Genomic DNA, 19,597 nt, shown 5'->3' with positions numbered 1-19,597 from the left:
GTATCATATCCCTAAAAAAAATCCTGAGAAGACAAAAACATTAAAAATGTTTTTTTTTTAAATTTCATGTTGGTTTAACAAAATGGAGCCAATATGGGCAATTTATTTTCCATATGATGTAAAGTAGGTGTAGATACAATGAAAAGGTTGTCTAGAGAAGCAATTCTCAAACATTTTGGTCTCAGACTCCTTTACGTTTTTAAACATGATTGAGGACTGCAGACACCTTTATTTTACAAGGGTTATAGCCATTAATCTCTACTGTATTAGAAATTAAATTTGAGAAATGTTAAAATGTTTAATTACTTGTCTTTATGACCTCCCTGAAAGGGACTTGCCCCCTAGGGGGCCTCAGACAACACTTTGAGAACCTTTCGTCTAGATTAGAAAATCCATGGTGGGAGAAGCTCTTGTTTCTTCTAAGTATTCTAAAAAAAGCAAAAGCTCAACAAACTTCTTTGCATATTAAAAGTAATATTTATATTAATGTACAGTAAAATACTGTATGTAAATACAACTAATAATATAAAATCCTGGAATACGTATTAGATAAATTGACAATTAGTTATCCTCTTTCAATATTTATAGGCATATAACCATATTTAGAGGGATTCAGGGAGACTGTCTCATTTCTATCACATAGTAGATGCCAAAGATAAAATGAGTCTGGATGCCTTGGATAATTTGTAATGTTAAATAGTGTGCACAGTTATCTATGTATAAGGGATAGTGCTAAAAAAAAATAGGCTATGTTCTCAACATTTTATGTCTTATGTAGAATAGGTATTCTATATAAGTAAAGCTCTTATATAAGAGTGCTCCTATATTTTCCTTCAAAGACAGCAGTTGGTAAAATATTAAACTATGGCAATGGCAAAGATCATCTATTTTTAGATGAATTAATCTCAAATTTCTGGCCCAACTGAAATGGAAGGGTTAAGTATCTAAATCAGCGGTTCTCAACCTATGGGTCGCGACCCCATTTGGGGTCGATCGACCATTTCATGGGGGTCGCCAAGCAAGGCTGTCCGCCATTTTTTTTCCTTTTTCTGGCGGGTGCCTTACCTCCCTTGAGCTGGGCCAGCTGGTGGTCGGCCTGCTCCGCCTCTGCCGCTTGCCAGCTATGCCTCGGCCAGCGCAGGGGGCGGAACCACGCATGTGCGGTGCTCCCGGGCAGGGAAAGTCCTCAACTTACAACCGGTTGGGTAGTCCTCGACTTACGACCGGTTTAGTCCTCGACTTACGACCGGTTGGGGGTCGTGGCATTAAAAAGGTTGAGAACCACTGATCTAAATAAACCCCTAGAGCACACATGATTGATCTTTCTAGCTGTCAATAGCTATTATTTTTTATCTTAGTTTGGTTTTGATATGGTTAGGTCTAAGGCTAAGGCTCGTACAGTATTCTATAAGTAACAACAATGATCAATTTACACATAGTGGAGCTTATCCATCTGATAACAAATTTATCAGGAGAAATTAGAGAGATCAATTTGATGGAGTGGAAAACTCTTTTTGGGTCACATGTGGAATGTAGTCTGACCACTCACTTTGTGAATCTCAGTTCATAATGTACCACAAAAGTATCACCATAGAACTTATTTTCTTCTTTTCCTCACTTCAAGCTTTTTATGTGAATTTAATTTTCAAGATTATACCAGAGGTTTGATTTTTAGTGAAATAAATAGAAAGTGAATCTATAAAATGTATAAGCTAACTGATATGCAAAATACCAGATTTCTTATAAATAATGTTGTTGTTGTTTTTAAAAAAGGGGGAGAACCATTTTGTTAAATTGTTGGAGTAAATTGGATTTGCTCCTATTATATAGAATAAGCCCTTTGGTGCATTATTTCACAAGCATATTCATTTGGTTAGGTTTTTCTTCAATTTTCTGATCTTTCTCTCCCTTTCCCCTTAATATTTCCATGAATATTCTTTTTCTGATAGATTTCTGGATTATATTTGTTTTGTAGTGACACCTCACAGTTACCTTATACACAGCTAAGAATCTCTTGCTCTATCTTCTGTCCTGCAAAAACCGCAAGTCAGATAAATATCGACTTATAGGTGCTATGAAAAATTCAGAAGAGAAAGAGAGCTGAATTGAGAGAAAAGAAGGAATGAGAACCTTGAAAATACTGTATCAATGTAACCCATAAGAGGCATGTTACATGGAGATATGTAAAGGAAACCTTTTAAACAAGAAAAGGCAACAGAAAGACAGCTCACTTACCTGCTTATATTTCTATTGTCTTTATTATTCAGTTTATAGATGCAGAAAACTGCTGCCTACAAAGTTCAATTTTAATGGTATTGTGCTAAGAATCAAAATGCTTTTGGATTATATTTGGCATTTAGAGATTCAGGTGGCAGCTGTAGTCAATAATAACTTTAACCACCTTGTTTGTTAATAGATTACATTCATTTATGACAGACTCAGACCTGGCTAAGATAACACATGACATTCCTATGTGGAACCTGGATTATCACAAGGTACTATCTTGGGTCTATCTTTGCAGAGGTTTTGGAAATTACAGTAGTTCAGGAATACAATTTGCAAGCAGAATCAAACTACAAAATCCTGAAAAAATTGTATTGGTTTCTTTTGAAGCAGAATTAAAAAGGCTGGTGTTATGTCTTCTAACACCCTAAAGGACTTGGGTCTAAGACTATTGTGACACATGAGTTAATACTTTCATACCAGCTTTACCTGTTCCATGGAATCTGATACAGAGGTCCTTCTCTATGTGTCATACTGCACAACAACTTCATGGCGCAAGCCATTCACAACAGTGGGTAGATCCAGTTTGCTAATTCAATGTGTAATACACACCTGTTGTTTTTAATACTGTATATCAGGGATGTCCAACTGCCAGCCCGTGGGCCAGAGGCATCATGATGAAACTGCCCATCCCATTACTGGCAATGGAAAAAAAGTCGCGATATGTTGCGACACATCACGTGACGTTGCGAGTTTGATAGCCCTGCTGTATATGAAGGTAAAGACAGGGAGCCTGGCTGACAAATCAGCCTGTCAACAAGATTTTTTCTCCCTCTCAACAGAAGAGAGAAGAGACCTGTGCATGAATATACATTCTTCTTCCAATGATGAAAAACTCAACCAGCCAACCAACTTCTTTCTATTGGTTGCAGGAAAAACAACAACCTGATTTTGGATCATTGGAAAGAGACACTGCCAGATTTCTTGCAATAGTATGCTAGAGTGAAAGCTACCTCCTACAACAGGTGCACACATTTTTTTGTGCTATAACTCTCTGTTTTCTCAAATATTATGGTAGCCAATGTAATTAAGTAGCTGATGGATAACTACAATATAAGCAAAGGACACCTATTCATAAGAATATTTTAACAATTCTTGAATAAAATAAAATGGCACAGTAGGCATAAAAATATAGCTAGATGTTATTTAATGTGTAAGATTAAACTTCCAGCATTAATGGATACTCTAGACAGCATTCCATATAAAAGTCATCTGCTCTGTCTATGGTGATAAGAGCTGAATGCAAGAAATTTCAACACGTGAAGTATGAAATCCTGCAGGGTTCCAAAAGGATGGGGAGTAGGAATTGTACAAATGGCAGACATTAATTAGCAATTTCATTAAACAGTCTAGAAGTTATAAGAGCTGGCTAGGAAAGAGTAAACTTCAAGAATGATTGATTCAAAAGTCCAAGAGTTCCTATTTAAATAGAACAAGATTTTAATTTAGATAAATTCATTTTAAAAAATGAAGCCCCTGAAAAGCATCAAATCCATTGTGGGAGTAAACTTGAGATAATGTTAATCAGTGGGATATCAAATTGTCAACATTATGCAATTCTTTTTTAAAAAAACAACAGAATAAGTTCTTGTTTTTGATTGCATATTGTCTGTGCTGGATCACAATTGGAAAGAGCTATAGTTTTTACAGTTAATCCTTGGTTTGTGGAAATAATTTCTGATGAAAAGGATTTTGATATATTAAAATAAATTGGAGATGAGATTATGTGTATAGTTAAACCAGAAGTAATAAGTGAACTCTAATTGCATGGGGATAATAGTGTTTTGTACCAAGATAAGGAAAATTTATTACTATAATACTGAAAAAAGGTCTTCGGTTTTTAGTTAGGCTTTAATCTTCTTATAAGATTTAAATTACTATGCAGCTTTTGGAGCATAAAAGCTGTCTTCTTTTTTCCTCAACAATAGAACTTTTTTGCTGCTATATTAATTGGTTATCTCTTTTTTTGGGAGACATTTTTCTGGTCCCCATATTGAGAAATGACTTCAAGTCCCATTGCTGATACCATATAGCAAGTGTGAGAATAGTGTACTAATCATTAAAGTGTCTTTGAATTGGCAGCAAAAAGTGCTGGCATAACCTTTGCTAGTCTGATTGATGAGCTCTAATCTGCACAATAACTGTTGGCGAGCAGTTGGGAGGACGGCTCAAGCAGGGAATTAGTCTGGACTCATTACATAAGCACAAGAGGGCAAGATCTGAAAAAAATGCCTTTGAGCCTTATCTAGTCTTTCCCAGGAGAAAGCTGCCAGGTTGGAGAGCCTATTTCCTTTATTAAAGTAGCTAGTTTGATCTCCACATGTCTCCACACGTCTGATTGTTTGTGCCTAACATTAACAAGACTAATGATTGCATTTCTGCTCTTAGTGTTTTAATTCAGATTAAGCTAATGAAAGAAAATGTTAGATTCTTCTGACTTTATTTCCCTTCTCACCAAAGTTTGTCTGTCAACATTAATCATTCTCTCTTATATGGTGGGTTTGGACAAATGTAGGAATATACTTACAATGGCCAGCAACTTCCCAATTTTGACCCATCACTTGGACTACTTCTGAACATTTTCTGAAAGAAGACATGGAAGAGAGCCATGCAGGAAGCAGGAGGCAGTAATTGATAGTGGGTTTTGTCTTTGATAAATGTCACAATTTCCCCCAACAATATTATAAAAAGTAAAAATTAAAACCACACAAAACTTATATTGGCAAAAGCAGTGGAAAACCTGTAAAGCACCTACTGTCTTACTGGAGACAGAACCAGCAAGGTATATCTGACAGATCCTGAATTGTTTTCCAAAATGGTTCACTAGGATAGTTCCCCATAACAAGATGGAAGGGGGTCTTTTTAGAGAAGCACAGAAATGACACTAGAGAAAGAATGTGAATGCAATTAGCAAACTATGAAGTAAGCCTGGAAATAGAAGAAAACATTAGGAAGGAAACTTAAAGCAATCCCACTTTGACTTTCTTTGGTATGGAAGGAAACAAAATATTCTCAGGCTTTAAGATTATGTTTCTGTAGCTTATGTCAGTATTGTATAGTAAGGTTCTAGAATTGCTTGTGAAGCCTGTTTCTTAACCTGGTCTATCTCAAGCAATGACAGCATGATTGCTATAGCCTAAAATAACCAGTCTGACAGATTCTTCCCTTGATCACATCAGTGACCACCTAGTAGGTGAAAAGTGCTAGACCTTATCCATGGCCAAAATTGTATCAGAAGAAAGAAAATACTGGATCAGCTGGATCAGCTGAAACCAATTTTAAGCTGCCTCAGCTGTGGGCTGGAGATGACAATGGCAATATGTGAGGATGTAGCATAAAAAAAAACCACGTTACTATGCCATGGCTAGAAGGCATATGGATAAATGCTGGTTCTTTAAAAGTATTGTTTGGTTAATGAGAATTGATGATTCATTAATGCAGACTACTAATAATTGGGTTTAGCGTTTCTCAGAAATACTTGTGTGTCTCTGGTGTCTGTTAGTGTGGCATGTAGTAGGACACCAGTATCTTTGAAGAATCTTAGAATGTTTAGCCTTTCAAAATTGTAAAGTATGCTAGTTTTGTTATAGTAAAGATGATCTATTGATAGAGCTGATAAAAGTAAGCCTACATCAAGCAGATATGAAGAAAGTAATACAATTTTTTGTTCACAAGCACTTTTGTTACTAGGAAAGAGAAGACTTAGAAAAAAAATCTATTCCTTGGGAATGTGCCAAATAAGGTAAAATTATATCTACAAGCACAAAACAGTTGTAAGGATCTATCATTGATTTGTTTGATATGTCCATCAAAATGTTATGTGCATTTCTTGCTGAGTCCTAAGCTAGATGAGATAATTCATTTATCATTTTAAAGGACTGTGGTATTGCAAGGTTGAGAAACAAGACTTAATGTATAGGTCAGTGAATATTTTTTGGTTAGGTTAGGTATTCAGTACATAAGTCGTATTTAAAATATGACTTCAACTCAATCCATTCAACCTGTGAAGATAAAAATATAGGACATATTTGTGCCACCTTTTGGCTTGTCTGGACTTCATTGTGTGAAGAGAAATTGTCTCGGGCCATAAATAAAATGTACAATGTAATTATTGTATATAAATAAAAAACTTCCTTTGTTTTTTATTATCTTGTAGGACTGCATTACTAGCTATCAAGGGTCACATGTGACTCATGTGGCCCAGGTTGGACCGGCCTGTTGTGGAGTATAAGAAATACATGTTTGCAGATATCTATGTTAAGGAGCAAGAATTGACTATAGCCTTCCTGCTGAAAATACAGATTATGCTACATTATTAATATGGTGCATTTGGTTTTGGCTTAGTATGTTCTATGCACTGTAATTTGTAAATCATAGATTAAAAATGAGCTTATGATATGATGTATCCAACAAACAATGATTAAGCAAATCATGGCTAAGCATAATCAGAATATACTCACTAGTAAACTTGGGTTTGTTGTAATCACAGTGATGGATAAAACATTGTTAACTGAAGTGAAGTAATTAGAGACCAGTCATTGCAGGGTGCAAGGATGTCTGACTGCCTTCGCAGTCTTTATTGCTCTTATACAGTTTTTACAAGTAGCAAAAGTTAACATAGCAACAGCATAGCAACAGCATTTTAATGGTGGATTCTCCTTATCAATCCTTAAGAATATTAACTAGGGGCATCAGCAAGGGGCAGTTTTCTGCAACATCCTGTTGATGTGAACTAGGTAAGATCATGTGAACTAGGTGAGATCATGTACCAGCCTGGGGTAGTTTCCTACATCACCATGGCGATATGAACCGTGAGATCATGCAGGGATTCGAGGCATGCAGGCATTTGAGGTAGACAGTTTGCTGCTCACAACCTCTACCTGACCTCTATCTCTACATCTCATTCTTTTTTGTTTTGTTAGACAAGGCATCTTCATAAGAGGGGTTAGTGAAAGGGTTATAATCAGGAGAGGAATATCCCTGCAATTGCTTGTACAGGGCATAAACGTGACCTCGAGGCAATGTGGGAGGGGGTTTGGGGCAAAAAGCTGTGATACACATGTTGCAAAAGGAAGGAATACACTGAACAAAGCAGCACCCACTAATCAAAATAACACAAATGATGACTAAATAACGTAGGACATTTCCCAATAATCCTATGGGCAACCAAGTCCAAAGGCTTTCCCACCAAGATCCTAAAGTATCAATTTTCAAATCAGAGGCCAAATTGTGTAAAATATTGATCTGGTGCTGGATGGTTCGTGACTCATCCGAAATATTGAAACAACATATTCCTTCAAAACTTTCACAACCCAAATGCTGGCGCAGAAGCAAATAATCAATAGCAGTGCGATTTTGTAAGATAGCCTTTCTCAAATCTTGCAGCTCATGGTTGATTGCGGAAATAGCTGAAGAAGTAGCATTAATTGTTTTTGCTAAATTACACGCAACAGCGTTAATGTTAAGGTGAGCATGAGCAGCAAGTGCTGGCATACCCACTATAGACACAGCCAGAGCTACATATTCTGCTTTATTAAGTAAGGCTGTCTCAGAGTCACAAGTGCTCCAATTAAAATATCATCCATATAATGATATACCAAAGCCAATGGATGACGTTTACGAAAAGGGGCTAATGGTGCAGCAACATAAAGCTGACATAATGTGGGACTGTTCAGTATTCCCTGTGGTAAAACTGTCCAGTGATAACGTTGATTAGGTTCTGAATGTTTCACTGCAGGCACAGTAAATGCAAACTTTTCCTGATCAGGGGGGCATAGAGGAATAGAGAAAAAACAATCCTTTAAGTCAATTACCATTACTTCATGATCTTGAGGAATCAAATTAGGGTTAGGCGTTCTGCACTGCAAAGGGCCCATAGGTTGAATACAGGCATTAATGGCCCTAAGGTCGTGCAAGAAGCGCCACCTGCCACTTTTCTTTTTTATGACAAAAACGGGTATTCCATGGACTAATGGAAGGCACTTCATGACCAGCAAGCAGCTGATCGTTAACCAGCTGATGGAGAGCCATCAATTTTTCGTGTGACATGGGCCATTGATCAGTCCACACTGGCTCTTTAACCAGCCAAGTCAATGAGAGGGCAGTAATCTCAGTCTTCCAAAGTGAGGGTGGCACCCAATTTACTGAGTAGGTCAAATTCCCAAAGGCTGACATGAATATCCAATATAAAGGGGGGGACCTGAATAATCAAATCTGAGTTAGGCAAATGGGCTGAAAGAAATTGTGCACTTTGACGTGCACTTTGACGACCCCCCACATCCCACACACTTGGACAGGGCTCAGTTGGCCAGGTGTCAGGCCACTGCTTGGCAATCACTGAAACATCCACTCCAGTGTACAAAATTCCCTCAAAGGGCTTACCCTGCAGCACAATGATCTAACGGGGCCGTTGAAATGTGATCAGGGTAGTGATGGCAGCTATAACGGAAGTGGCCGGGTTAGTAGAACCGAAGCCTCCTTCCCCTCTCTCCTTTAACTCTCCCCCTGCCGGGACAAAATGAGGCAAATGCAAGAGCTGAGCAGGGCTAGTAAATGGGCAAAATTTGAGGCAAATTGGTCCACAATTGAACATAAATAATTCCAGTATGGTCCAAATCTATCACCCCGGGAATAAAAATACTTTTTTTACCCATGCTTGACCATGGAAGGACAAGCCCTACATAATGTTGTGGTAGGGGGCCTGATAATTGAGATGGAACTACTTGAACCTCCCCAGGAAATTTAAATTTCACTTCCTCCTGCAGTATCAAATCAATTCCGGCACTACCTTTTGTAGCTGCAGGAGTATTTCCTATTGTTGGTCTGTTGTCTCTGTTTGACTGGGGCCAGAGACCGGCCCGGTCGGCAGTTTCCCGACCGACACTCACTTGCCCAATGATAACCTTTCTGACACTTTGGGCATTTTGTTTTTGGCTTCGATCCTGGATGGAAAGGGGAGCGATGGAAAGAGGAGCGAGATGCTGCAGACATACCTCCTCCCGGATTTCTACATTCCCTTTTAAAGTAATTGGGTTTGCCACAGTTGTAACACTTTCCTTGAGGCTTGCTGCCTTGTGACAAAGCAGCTGCCAATAAATTGGTTTGATAAGAGGCAGTTCCTATATCTTGACATGCTCTAATCATATCTTCCAATTCAGGAACTTTTCCCAAACCGATAATTGCCCTTCGACATTCAGAAGTGGTGTTGTCTTTTGCCAGCCTCATCAACAATTCCTGCTGAGCTTCAGGATTGTCTATCTGCCTCTGTAAGGCATCCTGTAGTCTATTAATAAAATCAGGATACGGCTCAGTAGCCTTCTGCCTGATATTAGAGAAAGCTTGATGAGGCTTGCCAGAAACAGGCACTTTTCCGAAGCTCGATAAGCACATTCAGAAGAAACCTGTAAAGTGGCAGCCGGTAGAACAACCTGGGCATCAATTGGGGCAAAGGGGCCAGAACCATACAATTGATCAGGAATAATGACCCCCCCCCCCCGAGTTAAGAGCACGCACAGCACATTGATGTTTAAACTCGCTGTCCCAAACTACATATTGCGCTGGAGTAAGCAACATGCAAAAGGTAGTTTTCCAATCTTCAGGCACTAAGATATTATTTCTCATAGTGGCTTCCAGAATTCCCTGCACATAGGTACTCCCCAACCCCATATCTCTAATTCCTTTTCTAAGTTCTGTTAAAATTGCATATGACAAAGGGCGATATTCCACTATTTGAGCTCCATTCTGATGTACTTGTCCCATGGCATGTACTGGACAAACAGAAAGCATACCAGCAATTTCTTCTACATTCCTCCCCCTTTTTTCTAATTGTTCCTCTAATATATTTTTTATGGGGGTGTACGACGGTCGTTAGGAGGCAAAAGAATTAGCCTCTTCAGAAGGAGCTAAAGATCCAATTGGAGATGCTTTTAGGGTGACAATTTTTATCTGGTCATAATCAGGTGGGGGGCTTGTAGTTAATTGTTGCCCTGCCAAAGCATCTGAGCCAAATTTTTCCATTGCTTGACGGCACTGATACCATCGATATAATATCTGTAGTACTGGAGCCCGGGTTCAAGATGTAAAGTATGCCCTATCTTTACCCAATTCTATAAACGGAGCGTCCCATGCTCTGGATACCAGGGACAGAGTTTCCCTACCTCCTCCACCAGCTTCCTTATATCCGCCTCAGGCGCTGTCACACCTGATTTATGTACATGTTTATGCTGGTGCTGAGATAGATTGCAACCTATACTTACCACTGAGGGGTCCCAGAGGACAAAGGTGCATCTAGGGCACGAGTCGGCAACCCGCGGCTCCGGAGCCGCATGCGGCTCTTTGAGCCGTCTCCTGCGGCTCCCAGCCCATTGCATTTCCCAAAAAAATGGGTCTAAAGAAGTTCAACCAATCAATTCAAACTTCTCACGCAAAAAAAAAACTTGTGAAGTTTGAATTCATTGGACGAACTTCTTTGGTTTGTGGGACTGCCCACAAGCCGTTTGTGGGACTGCCCACAAATCTCCTCTCTCTCTTCAGTCTTCACAGACTGTTAGAAAGGTGAGTAGGCTGAAGCGCTTGCTGGGGGGTGGGTGGCTCAGCCTGCAAAGGCTGGTGGGGACCTCCCTGTTCCCAGGCAAGCCTTTGCTATGCCCGCTGCTCCCATTCTAAACGGCCTCAGCGTCATACAACTGAAGCGCTCGATGGGGGGGTGTGGCTCAGCCTTCCAAAGGCTGGTGGGGACCACCCTGCTCCCAGGCAGGCCTTTGCTATGCCCGCTGCTCCCGTTCTAAATGGCCTCAGCGTCACACAACTGAATCGCTCGATGGGGGGGTGGCTCAGCCTGCAAAGACTGGTGGGGACCTCCCTGTTCCCAGGCAAGCCTTTGCTTTGCCCGCTGCTCCCATTCTAAACGGCCTCGGCATCACACAACCGAAGCGCTCGATGGGGGGTGGCTCAGCTTCCAAAGGCTGGTGGGGACCTCCCTGCTCCCAGGCAAGCCTTTGCTTTGCCTGCTGCTCCCGTTCTAAACGGCCTCAGCGTCACACAACCGAAGCACTCGATGGCGGGTGGTGGCTCAGATTCCAAAGGCTGGTGGGGACCTCCCTGTTCCCAGGCAAGCCTTTGCTTTGCCCGCTGCTCCCGTTCTAAATGGCCTCAGGATCACACGGCCGAAGCGCTCGATGGGGGGGTGGTGGCTCAGCTTCCAAAGGCTGGTGGGAACCTCCCTGCTCCCAGGCAAGCCTTTGCTTTGCCCGCTGCTCCCGTTCTAAACAGCCTCAGCGTCACACAACTGAAGCGCTCGATGGGGGATATGCTCAGCCTGCAAAGGCTGGTGGGGACAAGCCATTTGTGGGACTGCCCACAAACCTCTTCTCTCTCTTCAGTGTTCACAGACTGTTAGAAAGGTGAGTAGGCCGAAGCGCTTGCTGGGGGGGTGGCTCAGCCTGCAAAGGCTGGTGGGGACCTCCCTGCTCCCAGGCAAGCCTTTGCTTTGCCTGCTGCTCCCGTTCTAAACGGCCTCGGCGTCACACGACTGAAGTGCTTGATGGGGGCTCAGCCTGCATCGGCTGTCCAGCTAAAAGGGAGGAAAGAAGCTGGGCTGGAGCGCCCTGAAAAGGCGAGCAGGCAACACTTCTGCACGAGCTGGTTGGTTTCGTCTGCAATTAAGGCAGGGCGAGGTTTTTGCAAGCGAGGCTGAGGAGGGAGCTGCTTGTGTGCAAATGTGTTTCTTTTGCAGGGATGCTGCTTTGCTGAAGGTTATATCTTCCTCTTCCTTCCTTCCTGTTTTTTTTTCTTTCTCTTTTTACCTTCCTTCCCATATTCTTCCTGCCTTTCTTCTTCCTTTCTTGTCTTCCCTTCCTCCCTCTCTTTCTTTCTTTCCCTCTCTCTCTCAATAATCAAGCAATCTGGGTTCTGACTGGCTGCTCCGCGCCTCCTCCTCCTCCCCCCCCCACACAAGTAAACTGCATGCAAAAATCCCACAACATCTTGTGCGCACCTACCGGCTCTGAGGCGCGGAGGCAAGCCATTTCACTTTGCCCGATTCTTTCTGTTTCAAAAGCAGCCTGGGCATCACCTGGTGCTTGCTGGGGGGGCTGTCAGCCTGGATTGGCTGGTGGGCTGGCCGCTCTTCTCCAGCCCCAGTTGGCATGCTTGCAGATCCCCCCCAATAAATAAACACAAAAGGCTGATTTTAAAGGTTGTCCAGCTAAAAGGGAGGAAAGAAGCTGGGCTGGAGCTTCTGCACAGGCTGGTTGGGCTTTCTGCAGGTTTCACCTGCAATTAAGGCAGGGCGAGGTTTTTGCAAGTGCGGCTGAGGGGGGAGCTGCTCATGTGTCTGCTCACATAAGAGCGAATGTGTTTCTTTTGCAGGGAGGCTGCTTTGCTGAAGGTTATATCTTCCTTCCTTCCTTTTCTTCCTGTTTTCTTTTGAGGGAAGTCGGAGCCCCAGAGAAGGAAAAATTAAAAAGGCGGAAAAATATTTTTCCTCAAAAGGATTTTTAAAACCAAAAACCAAACCTGGCATCATCTCTTTGCCCCAAGCAGGAGCCAGCCCTATACAAATGCAGATGTAAGACTATCAGGAAGGTTGGAGCCAGGAAGCTCAAGAAGACAAAGAAACTCTTAAGAGTCATTAGCCCCATCCCCAGGGAAGCAGGAGATGACTTTTGGGACATAATAGGACTAAGCCAGAGATACTAAGGCCTAGAAAAGCACTCAAAGTCAGTTCAAAGTTCATGCCACAGGAAGAGGAAACTATTCCAAACAAAAGGCTAGAGAGGGTATAAAAATGCTACTGCCCATGTGCTCAGCCCTTCTCTCCTCTGCTCTTTCCTGAAGAACCATCTTTCTGCTTCTTCAATAAACTGTAACCTTCTTCCCAAAGCAGTCGCCATGTTGTTTATTTATTCCCGGCTTGGATGAACCAGGATGAAGACTTACTTCTGACACTTTCTTTCTCTTTTTCCTTCCTTCCTTTCTTCCTTTTCTTCCTGTTTTCTTTCTTTCTTTCTTTCTTTCTTTCTTTCTTTCTTTCTTTCTTTCTTTCTTTCTTTCTTTCTTTGTCTTCCCTTTCTTTCTTTCTTTCCCTCTCTCTCTCTCTCTCTCTCTCTCTCTCTCTCTCTCTCTAAGCAAACAATCTGGACTCTGACTGGCTGCTCCGCGCTTCCTCCTCCTTCCCCCCCCCGCACACAAGTAAACTGCATGCAAAAATCCCACAAGATCTACCAGCAGTGTTTTTGCTCCTAAGTCAGCCTATGTCTGTGCACACGCACAGACTTAAAGGGAGGCTTCCAAACCTGACATGCATACACATGTGGATGTCTGCAACCGGTCGTTGCAAAAAATAGGAAAAAAAGGGGGAAAAGTGGACATGACTATTTAAAGACCCCCACTTTTCTGCACGGGCTTGACCAGGAGGCTGAAGTAGAAGATCTCCAAGGTCCCTTCCAGCTCTATTCTATTCTATATGCAGGAGCTTATTGTAATCATTGCACCCCCTTACTGGAATATAACCCTTTCTACCTGCACACAGCCTTTTCTTCAGGAGCACCCCTGAATATCATATTTCTTGCATCGCACAGGGAACCACAAGCCATTTTAGTAGCAATGTGTAATTTCCACTTTCTCAGCCTGATTACTAACTTATCAACTGCAGTGATTCACTTAGCAACAGTGGTAAGAAAGGTCGCAAAATGGGGCAAAACTCATTAAATAAATGTCTCACTTAACAACACAAATCCAACTCATCCAAATAAAATGGCTTAACAATAAGGTATTCATCTCTTTACAGTGATTTGTTGAACACTGCTGGAATACTTTTCTGAATAAAGAAAAAGAAAGCCGGTTGGTTAATTCTGCAGGTCCTTGTCCTACTTTCCAAGTAAGTGCTTTGCTGGAAGGGGGAGGGAGGTAGGGAGGGGGGAGAGAGAGAGAGAGAGAGAGAGAGAGAGAGAGAGAGAGAGAGAGAGAGAGAGAGAGAGAGAGAGAGAGAGAGTATGAATATATGTGGTTGTCCTTACTAGACTTTTAGTAAAGAACGTTTAATGAACTATTTTGATGTTTGTTTAATTAAGAGATGAAATATGGGGATAATTATGCTGTATTTAAAGATGGTAGATTAGCTGCTAAAATTGTTTTACCTGTTGGGATGAAGGAGAAAGGGTTTCCCCCCCCCTTTCTCCTGTCCTTTTCTTCCCCCCCCCTGCATGTTTTTCTTTTCTATTTTTCTATTTGTGGTTTTTATTGTTTGCACCAGCTTTTACTCTTTTCATTTATAATCCTTAATAAAAACTATTTGAAAAACAGAGAACGTTGTAATGAGAGAGAGACAGAGGCAGAGAGATGGAGATAAAGAGAGATAGAGAATAACCTGCTATAAAAAAAGGTTATGACAGCTCAGATTAGATTGCAGGATCCTCTCTATGAGTATGGATCGTTGTGAGTCCTCTGGCTTTCAGAGGGTGATGAAGTGGGTAAGAGATGCAAAGAGAGTGACTGGAGGAAAATGAGTGAACCTGATCAAGCACAATTAAAGTTCTTAAACTTTTCTTTGTAATATTGATAAAGGTGGTAAAACATTTTATTGTCCATGTTAAATTCATGAAGAGCTGGCTGGCTGGAGCGATGTATCGTGACTTTTTTTTTTTGCATTGCCAGCAATGGGGTGGGCGCTGTTTCTCTATGATGCATCTGGCCCACGAGGCGGCAGTTTGACACCTTGGTCTAAGGGGAGAGTTGGAAACATTAATGACCAGAAGTGCTTTTGCGACAGAGTTTTGATACCCCTTATCAATAAGCAGTCTTCCTCTGATGGAATGCTCCACTAATTCTACAAGCCCGCTGCAATTTCCTGCAGTCATCAGAAAAGTGGTTTTACCGAGAAACAACAATTCTTATCAGGGCAAATGTAATGAGAGCAAAAATTAAGCACAGTGAATTCATAACACCTGGTTGTTTGGAGTACCAAAGGAAAAGTGTTACGCTATAGTTAGATCTGAAGCAGAATTTGGAACAAAGGTCCAGACATACAGTTTAAATAAATTAACCAAGTCAAATCTCTAATAAAGTGATTTCTTCTCTCCAATGTTTCAGAACTCCTTAGAATAGGTATATATCCAATCGGGTGCCTTTCAGGTGTATAATTCCAAAATTTTTCACTAACGTAGTCAAGCTGGCAGGACATTCTGAGAATTCTAATACCAACATCACTAGAAAGGACCAGGTTGCAGAAGATTGTCTTAGCAAATATCCCATGTAAACCTTGTCACTGTGAATGGTTTAGCATTTATACAGACTTCTAAGAAATTATGTTGCTTGTGTAGGCAATTCAGTAATGTGCTGACTCACTTTGGACTGCATGGATGATGGCTGTATAACGGCAGCGGAGCCATTGTCATTGTGATACTAAACTGCTGGATATTTTTTAAAGTTTTAAAAGGTAATGGGAAAACTAATGGCTTAAATAGTCGCTCAGTGCTTGCTGTGTTGGCAAAAATCACGTATCTCATTACTTTGTCAATGTCCACTCATTGACTGCACCCTGATTCTATAGTGTCCGTAATGGCTCATTGCATATAAGGCAAGAAATAATGAGTTTAAATTACAGGAAACAGATTTCTGTTAGACACCAAGAAAAAAAGATCCTAACAATAATAGCTGTTCAACAATGCACAAAAATTCCACAGGAAATGGAAGACTTTCATTTGCTGGATATGCTTAAACATGGATGATTTTATTTAAACATGGCTGATCTTCTAGGTGGTTTCTGCAATGGACAGAAGCAGTGTAATATGACAATGAGATTGGAGAGTAAGCAGACAGTTCATTACATTTTGGATCAGCTGAGGTTTGGAAGTAGATTTCAAGAGCAGCCGAGGTAAAAATAATTACAGAAAAAAGGTAACATGGGCATAAGTGACTATCCTTATCATATTACATACAGAATACAGAATAACAGAGTTGGAAGGGACTTTGGAGGTCTTCTAGTCCAACCATTTGTCCAGGTTTAGGACAAATTCTGGACAAAAATTTACAAAATTGTGAAATGGTATATTAGAATGTTCATGCAATATTCCTGGATTGATGAATTGATATATTTGGGGAAATGAACATCTGGAGGACACGTGGGAGACAGTGAACATCATTTCTTAGAGTCGCCATGCTTTTTAGTAAAGAAGCAGAAGATTTACCTGTAGATACTTTTTATAAGATTTATATAAAGAAATGGTGCTCTGTGTCATAATCTCTGTTTCTGGGGGTGGATTAATACTCTGAACTTCAAATAGCTAGAAGAGTGTATATAGCTAGACATACTGTACATAGTAGTAAATGTTTCTTGCACAAAGGAGTAGATATCACCCAGCTTGAAGAGGATGGTGGTACATACCCATGTGTCATGGTGCCATCTCTCCATCTATGCATACCGAACAGCTTCCATTCAATGTCTATTTCTGTCTTTTGGGGCTGTCGTTTGGGGGAGGATTTTGAATTATTTAATCTTCTTTCAGACAAAATTAAGCTCTGGGTATGTAGAGGAGCAATGATGATCTGCCCTTGTTCTTTCTTCCTCATCATCCTCATCCAAAACTGACTCTTCCTTCTATACAGACTCCACTTCTATTCTATTCTCCTTCAGAATCTTTTTCGTTATTGTTCCCTCATCTCATGCAGTCTTCTGAATCCTTCCCCTTTGTAGTTTATAATTAAGCCCAGTGTGTGCAAAGAAGCATTCAAAATGTGGTACATCCAGTACAGGTAAATGTAAGTAATTCCTGTGATTTAACTTCTACTTCTGAAAGCCCTTAAAAGTTCTTTTATTCTTTGAGACTGTTCTCTTTGACCTGCCTTTAAATAGTCTGCCATTATGCAATGTAGCTGATTGTAAATTCTTGTGGACTGAGATCCAAGATCATTTTGTAGCAGCCTATGTTTTGGCTGAAGTGTCTTTTCTTCTTCATCTCCCCCATCCCCATAGCCTCAATTTTTTATTTCTGATACATTTTATAGTTCTTTGAAATCCATTAATTATTGGGTGCTATACTGATTTTCTGATTAAAAGAACACACCATGGGAGGTTTTTTTTGGGAAAAAATGATGTTCATGCCTCAGAAACAAGAATTTGAATTAAGATAAGTTGTTGAGAAATTCAACTGTTCAACTGAAAAATTAGCAGTTTTCTGTATTGCAGGCTTCCTTGAGATGCCTGTAAAGATATGGATTAATTTGTAAATTGTGATATTTATTTTCAATGTTATTGATTTTACATCAGCATCAGTTCTCACATGATGCATTTCTACTTTTCTGAATCTGATGAAATTTAGATGTGGGAGACTATGATTCTTGGAAAACCATCCTTCTGAAGGTTCTCAGAATTACAGCCCAAATTCTCTAGAGTATGCCAATTTGGGGAAGTAATATCAGAAATTCTATGATGAGTGCCTGGATTGAAGTGTGCCTATGGGAATAGATAGGGCTATGTGTGCCAAAATAATTAAAATGGTTTTATGATCGTCTGATTTAAAGCCTCACCCCTAGGATACATGTGGTGTTATTGGATACATATATAAAAGGAACAAGATTTCAGTTGTTACACTATCTGGCATTTTGCAATCTTTGACTTCTTCCTGAGGATCATATAGTCATAGAATTGGAAAGGATTTGGGAGATTGTTCCTCATATGCCAGTTTCTTGATGTTTAAGTCTTCCAGAAATGATAAGCTGGTTTACTCTCCCTTTCTAAATAGTTATGATTGCATCTCATGATTGCTATTGATCTTTGGAGAGACAGTACAATATTTCTAATGTCCATTATACTGCCTGACATACTAACAGGTGTAACGTATTTCAGAAACTAAGATAAACCAGATAAATGAATGTTTTGAACCAGAGAAAAATGATTTCAGTAAGGCGTACTAGAATCTTAATCTGGCTACTACTAAGACTTGTTCTGGAAGGAACAAATTAAAGGTAGAAAAGAAAATTGGTCTATGCATATTGTTGTTGTTGTTAGTTGCAAAGTTGTGTCCGACCCATCGCAACCCCATGGACAATGTTCCTCCAGGCCTTCCTGTCCTCTACCACCTTCTGGAGTCCATTTAAGCTCACGCCTACTGCTTCAGTGACTCCATCCAGCCACCTCATTCTCTGTCGTCCCCTTCTTCTATTGCCCTCAATCTTTCTCAGCATTAGGCTCTTTTCCAGTGGTGGCCAAAGTACTTGAGTTTCAATTTCAGGATCTGGCCTTTTAAAGAGCAGTCAGGGTTGATCTCCTCTAGGACTGACCAGTTTGATCACCTTGCAGTCCAGGGGACTCGCAGGAGTCTTCTCCAGCACCATAGTTCAAAGGCCTCAATTCTTTGGCGCTCAGCCTTTCTTATGGTCCAACTTTCACAGCCATACATTGCAATTGGGAAAACCATGGCTTTGACTATACGTACTTTTGTTGGCAGGCTGATGTCTTTGCTTTAGTATGCTGTCTAGATTTGCCATAGCTTTCCTCCCCAGGAGCAAGCATCTTTTAATTTCTTGGCTGCAGTCCCCATCTGTGGTGATCTTGGAGCCCAGGAAAATAAAATCTGTCACTACCTCCATTTCTTCCCCAACTATTTGCCAGGAATTGAGATGGCCGGATGCCATGATCCTGGTTTTCTTAATGTTGAGTTTCAAGCCAACTTTTGCACTCTCCTTCTTCACCCACATCAAGAGGCTCTTTAGTTCCTCTTCACTTTCTGCCATTAGAGTGGTATCATCTGCATATCTTGGAAGACATCTTGTTTATGGACTTACTCAGGATAAACCAAAAGATTTGGTACAGATTCTGGAATTATGGAAGGCTATGAGACTGAAAAAGAAAAAAAGAATGCCATGGTCAATAAATGAATGCCACCATTGTTAAACAAACCTATTGCTCCCTATGGGAAAAGTTTTTGCTAGAAACCAGAAATACTGGCAAAAATGCTATAAATCATGTTCATGTGACTGCCAGGCACTGAAAACAGCTTTATGTTGGGGGAAGGGAAAGCAAAACCTGAGCATCAGAACTTTTAATAAATTTCATTTTTACTCTGGGTCATAAATTTCATTTTGGGAATTTGTCATCACTTCAAACAATATCACAGCATTGGCTACGCAACACTGCATACACCTATTGTTCCAATGGGACAGAGATTTCTGTGTAAGGGATAATCTTTTCTTTAGATTGAAGCAAGTCTTTCTGTGTGAAATATTGCTGTACAAACACAGAATATGAGGTCAGTAGCAATCTAATTAAGCTACAGTGTTTGTCAATGTCAGTGAAAGAAAACATTAGTTCATTCAA

Source organism: Protobothrops mucrosquamatus, unplaced genomic scaffold (genome assembly GCF_001527695.2).
Source record: "Protobothrops mucrosquamatus isolate PMUCROS unplaced genomic scaffold, P.Mucros_1.0 scaffold243, whole genome shotgun sequence".
Classification (NCBI taxonomy): Eukaryota; Metazoa; Chordata; class Lepidosauria; order Squamata; family Viperidae; genus Protobothrops; species Protobothrops mucrosquamatus.
This window is presented reverse-complemented; position numbering follows the sequence as displayed.